This window comes from Vigna unguiculata, chromosome 10 (genome assembly GCF_004118075.2).
Source record: "Vigna unguiculata cultivar IT97K-499-35 chromosome 10, ASM411807v1, whole genome shotgun sequence".
NCBI lineage: Eukaryota > Viridiplantae > Streptophyta > Magnoliopsida > Fabales > Fabaceae > Vigna > Vigna unguiculata.
This window is the reverse complement of record NC_040288.1, coordinates 32,355,455-32,362,679: the sequence shown is the minus strand read 5'-3', so window position 1 is coordinate 32,362,679 and position 7,225 is coordinate 32,355,455.

Genomic DNA, 7,225 nt, shown 5'->3' with positions numbered 1-7,225 from the left:
CATTCATTTTTATCAAATGATGTGTATAAATGTTGATCACACAAATTATTACCCTTAACCATTAAACAAAACCTAACCAATCCCCTCATCCTATAATTCCAATGTCAACACACAAATACCTTACTTTTGTCATAATATATCTAATATAGTGGTAATTAAATTCATCATTATGAACTTATAATTTATTTCATGAGTTAGAATGATTTGAAAGATGTCAAAAATACATATGGTTGATTAAGTATTTATATGATGAATTGATATGCTATGTAAAAACAAAAATGTGGATTAATTCACCCGAGAAAAGGGGCAAGAGAATTGTTTGAGATGTTCTAAAATTACAATTTTAAACCTAAAAACTATTTTATCACTTCTTCAATATTACTAAATAGAAATATGCTGTTAAAATTTTATATATTAACTATGGTAATATTGACAAATTTGTTTTATAGTAAAGATTGAATAAGTTAAAAATGTAAATATTTTAAAGTCTTAAATATTAAATAAATAAATAATTAATAAAATTTCGTAATGAAGTTTTTGATTAAGTTGATTGATAAAAAAAAATAAATAACGATTAATGACTGTATTATTTCAGTCGCAACTGGTTTTGTGATTTAATATTAAATTGATTTTTGTGATGGAAACTGTTTCGGTTGCTAATTTGTATTTGAACATTTCAAATATCGAAAAAAACAAATTGGTATGTATGAAAGCATTGATTCTTCTACTGAACTATTTCGATGGCTAAACACTTGTACATAAATACAACTAATATTATTTTTTCTATTTCTTTGCTACATTTTTATAAAACATATTTTTTGTTAAGTAACATAAAACATAGTTATGACATGTCAGTTTTATGATTATTTTTAATATTATTATTTATATAGTTTTTCGTGTCATGTCATTTTATGTTTACTGTTTATATTTATCATTCATGAAATGTTTAAGAGAATATTATTTTGAATTTAACGTGTTATATTATTATATTTTAGCATAAAATAAAAACAATTATATCCCTTTGAACTAAATCTTATAAATGTTAAGTTTGTTAATCAAAATTTCTCATAATTGTTATGTTTACTAAACAATGCTTTTTTATCAACAAAAACTTAATTTAAAAAAGTATCAATTTGAATATATGATATTAATTGTTAAATATATTCACAAGAATTAAAATTAAAGTTCAAACTACAATATATAATATATTTCAATCAAATAAAATTTAAAATCAACATATGCAATAAGTAATATTATGTTTAAGTATATGTGGTGGAAATATAATGTATGTGCTAGAAAGATAAGAAGATTATGATAGAACAGAGGTGTGGATATATGTATGGACTTAGAACAATCATAACAAACTCTATTTTATTTTTTATATAAATTATTTGTCTTCACTTATGTTATCATTGTCATGTGTCCTTGTCATCTTTCTCCTTGTACAACCTTCAAATGTAGGTATGACACTTTTTTTTCTGTCTTTTTTAGTTTTCATGGTTAGGGTTTGCTTCTTCATGTTTAGAGAGAGGGTGGGTTTGAAAATTCATTGTTTTTATTGTATCCTCACAATTTAGATAATAATTAATACAATTGTCATATCTTCATTCTTAGTATTGATATTTTATGTATTTCCATTTAAGACTTCTTTTGTCTTCGTTCATTGTTCCCCTTTATTCAAATAATTTTGTTCATCAAATTATTCATAATTAATTTGTTTTAATTTATGCTTTTACAAGAATGCTGCAAACCATATCCCATCACTACTAAACATATTCAATTTCAAACAAAATACATAAGTGTGTTAATTTTAAATCTTAAATATGTATAGATACATTAATATAAAAGTAATATATATATATATATATATATATATATATATATATATATATATATATATATATATATATATATGTATATATCACTTCTCAACGTAGAGTACTAACAAAATGGTAATTTGTTCTTGGGTCGGTCATGGATATGGATATGAGATTTTGTTTCATGGTATGATTTTTGTAGAGTTTTTTTTTATATAGGGTTAAATATGTTTGTAATTCCTAAATTTTGATTCAAAATTGATATTTATACTTATCCGAAATTTTGATATATTTTAGTCTTTATATTTTAAAATATGAATGGACATAGTCTTTTTAACTCAATTATGCTTAATTTTTTTTATGTGCTTGACAGATAAAAAAAATTAACATGATTAAGTTAAAATGATCATATCCATCTATTTTTAAAATTTGAGAACCAAAATATATCAAAATTTTGGACAAAAATGAATCTCAATTTCTCATCAAAATTCAGAAAGAAAAACATAATTAACTCTTTGATTTAAATTGGAATTTGTTGAAACCAAGATTAATGATCTTCATAATAGATATTAAACCATATGAGAGATGTACAACAAAACAAAAAACTCTTCCACCAATTAATGAAAAAGATATACTTTGTTTTATTTGAAATGCAACTTTCTTCTACTCCCAAACAAGATTAATGAAATAAAGTTTGAAAAAAGTACGACTTGGAAGTTTATAAAATTATAAATATCTATGTTTTGATGTACTATGATACTTTTATGCATCATGATTTTACCATTTTTTTATTCTTTGCTTGGACCAACGAATTCTTAAAAAAACATGTTCTTCATTACCAGATTTTTTTTGTATCAATATATTGTCATAAATTTTATATTTTTGTGATCTACGTTTGTTTTGTAAAAGTGAAAACAATAGTATAAAAAATCTTAAATAGGTGACCGATAATAAACTTAATCAGTCGCTAAAGGACATAACAAATCTTACTAATCATTAAACTTAATTATTCTCTAAATATTGCCAAAATAGCATTATCGCCATTGAAATTGTCAAATCAATCGTCTAATCTATCACTAACCAACACCTTCGAATGGTCACAAATTCAGTAAATAGAATTTAATCACTTAATTAATCAATCAATCTATTGCCAAATTGTAGTCACTAAACCAATTAGTCTCTAATTTAATCTTTGAGTAGTAGCCATTGATTCTCTCGTTTACCTTAAATTTGTTATAGTGATGGATACAATTTTTTTCTTTAAATTGGTTACTAATGAAATTAATTTATTAAATTTAACTACTCACAAATTAGTCATTATTACCTATTTTCTTATTGTCATGTAAGATTAAAATTTTGATTTGATATAACAAAATATTAGGATGTGTGGTTTTTAATACATAATTATAAAACAATTTTATACAAACTAGAGTAAAAATTTTTGTGTAAATTTTTATGAACCTTAAAAAGTTGAAATCAAGTGTTTTTTGTATAGTTTGAATAGACTAAGCCGCTTAAATATTAATATTAAGTTGGTATTAAGGGACAAACAAACACAAATGATGTTAAATATATATATATATATATATATATATATATATATATATATAATATTTATTATAATATGTATTCGAACTTAAATTAACTTGAACGTCGGAATATCTTATTTAATATCATCCGAATAATTTGGACGATTTAGAAGATTGAAAACTCACGAAAACAAATAAAGCACAGTGTTCGACTGAACTTATAAAATTAATTAGTATTTTGTGAGATATTTATAAAATAATATATTTTATTTATAAGATTTTATTATTTCTTTAAGATATAATATCTCATTATATAATAATTGATTATCTAATATATCCAAGATATACTATTTCATTTTCTTCAAATAACAAAATCTCTTTACTCATGGTTAAGGAAGTTTATAAATATAATTTTATAGTAAAATTTTGTAGTGTACGAGTGGTGTACTTAGCGATAAAGTTATGGGTTTTAAATTGGAATCAGTTTAGACAGAAAATTAAAAAAAGAGAGGTGAAGGTTAAAGGGATGAAGGTGCCATTTATGAGAATTTCTATTCTCATTTCCAAAACAAGAAACTTAACCATAATTCTACTTTTTTTTTTCTCTTCTCCTTCCCTTTCATCTTCTTCAAAGATTCCAAGTTCTCATCTCTAATTTTCTTATGCCTCCAATAGATCAAGTTATTAGTTACTTAACTAGTAAGAGTTGAAGTATTTTCTTTGACCAAGTTCTCTTAAAGGTTTTGAATGAAATTGTTTTAGGTTTTTGTGGGGAGAAATGGAAGTTCTAAATATTACATCTTATGGGTATTTAATATTTAAGACCTTTTTAGCTGATCAAGGTGCTATATTGACGTTTTGTTTCACCCTTTCTTTACATTTTCTAGTTTTTTTTTAGATCACAAGGAATATTAAGGTAAGTAAATCCAACTAGCATTTAAATTTTGTTTTAGACATGTATAACACATTTGGGTTGCATGTTGGCATATACGATTTTCATGTGTTGAAAATTTAAATTAAGTTGATGTAATTCTCAAATAGATGGCTTTTTATGATATGTGAATACATGGTTATTTTAATGATTGATGTGGATGCTAAATTATATATGATGTCTTCAAGCGTGTTTTGGATCATAAAAAGTTATAAGACTAAATGATTGGCAAGAAACATTTGCATCGATATATTGAAGCTGAGATGTTGAGTTTAAATTATAAGTGAGTTTGAATAAATTCATACAATGACTTTGAAAGTTGGAATTTTGGATATGTTTTGAGTGCTCATATTTTCATTGATCTTAGTAGTTAGATAACTTGTAGTCAATCATGATAAGGATGAAGTACGTATTTAGATATGTGTATCTATACAAACAAAAACAACACCCATCATTCCTTCATAAATTATGTGTATGCTATAAAGGTTTGAATCAATGATTTCAATTGAAAAAGGAACTCATCAGTAAACTCAAATTTACTAACGAATTTTACCGATGAATTTTAAAATTTAAATTATCGATAAATATTTTTATCGGTAGTTAATCTATAGGTACCGATGAATATTTCCATGAATAATGTATCTGATGGTAAATTTCGTTAGTAAATTTCATCAATAGTTTAATGTATCTAACAGTCAATTTTTTCGGTAAATTTTGTCGGTAATTTATAATTTCTATTATAGATGAATTTTTTTGTCAATAAATTCATTGGTAAAATGATCGAAAAAATTATCACCAAGTTTAATGAGATTTTATTTTTATATATTAAGGAGAGATGGGTGATAAAAAGAAGAGAAGGACAAGGAAAGGAGGATGAGGAATATGAGGAGGGAAAAAAGAAATAGGAAGCGAAAGAGGAGGAGGAGGAGGCTAATAATGAGAGTGGTGCATCATTGAAGGTGGCGCGATGACAGCTCGATGATTGTGGTGGCTGAAGTTAAAGGAGAAAAGGAGGAGGAGGAGCACAAGGGGGTGGCAATGGACGTAGTGACAAAGGCAGTGGAAGCGAGGCGAGAAGGAGAGGAGGAAGAAGAAGAAACAAGGGAAAAAAAAAAGGAAGATGAGGAGGAATTATACTCAATCATGACATTTACCAACATATTTTATCGATAGTCAGAATTTGTCATTAAGTACCAACGGATAATTACCGATGGGTAAGTGGTCATTGATAATTTCCAACGGTTTTCATGATTCGATGGTGAAATTTATCAACGACCATTTTATTGACAAATATTTTGCCATTAGTAAACTTGAATCATTGATGAATTTTGTCTACTATCGACGAATTGTGTTTGTCAGTAATACACAATTTTCTTGTAGTAAAAGTACCACTTTAAGATGAAGATCTTATCTTTATCTTCGTAATGAGCTTTTGAAGAATCAGCACTTGCTTCTTATAAGATATTATGATAAGATTAAAAATATAAGAAACCATCCTTAAAAGTGCTCTCGCAAGTTCAAATTTGCATATATCTCGAAAGTTATTTACAAAAGGTGATGATGGCTATTTATAACCAAAGCCATCCAAAATTTACAATTAAAAGATACCTAAATGCACTTATAATGACATGTAAATGTTAGATCTAAATCTCTTAATGTGTTGGACAAAAATCAAAGAAGAAAAGGGATAAAAAAGAAAAGGAAAGGAAAATTTGAATTTCAAAAGTTTCTGCATCTAGATAAAGGGTTAAGATCAATCTCATATTTTTCATTCTTGTGTAAAATTCCCTATGCTTGCCTCACATTGACTTCACATTGTTTCCTTTCATCTTCAATGAAAATGAGAAGGTATGAAATATTTGGCCATTTTTTCTTTACCTCATCCTTACACCTATGATTCTCTATTTGTACTCCTCTTGACCACACTATTTAATAATATTTGGGCTTGCAAAAGTCTAACTAAAGTCTATAATAAACATTACAAATTGTACTTAAATACAATAGTTTATTCTTAAAGTTAGAAGACAAATTACTAGTAAGAAAAAAGTACAATGAAAGTAAATGTTAAACAATAACAATCAATGTAATTTTTTTTCTATAAATACAAATAATTTATTTTATTTACTAATAAAGATCTTTCCCATCCAAGCACTCATTGGGTATAATTTATACATATTTCCTTGGATTAAATTAATGTATCAAATGATATATTTACATTAAATTTGAGAAAATTTTGAACAAAATTCAAAATAAGTAATCAATATCTTATTGCATATATTCCTTAAGTGAGATAAGATAAAGACTGAGATTAAGGTTTCAAACCTTAGAGCTCATCACTCAAGTGATCAAGTATCACTCGGGCGAGGAGGGATAAGATAACTTAGTAGTTAGATGGAAGGGAAGAGAGAGAAAGATCGTGGGTTTGAATCCTCTATTAACAATTTGGAGAAATAAGTTTGGTTTGATGAGTTTAGAAGGGAAAGTGAGAGATGGGTTTAACTCCTCTACTAACAAAAAAACTAATAACTAACATTTGTCGATGACTTTTTATTTTTTATTTTTTATCAACAACAAAAAATATTACTGGAATAAATATGATGCTTTATCCAAAAAGTTTATATACACAAAAAAATATAAATAATAAGCACAAACAATACAATTTCTACTTCCCAATCATTGAGACTTTTCAATAAATAAACAAGTTCATTGTAAATCAAAATCACAACCTTGATTGTTTTTGTTATCATTCAAATAAATACAAATGAAGAATAATTAGGTTGGTGACAAGTATAAGTCCATTACAAATTGTATAAATAGAGGGTCCAAGTAAAGTAGTTTGTTACATTGATTGTTGCATTAATATTTGAACGTTCAGACCCTTTCTGACTTAAGTATCAGAGTACCTTTTGTAGGTGTCATCCCAGCACTACTACGTGAACAAGAGTTTT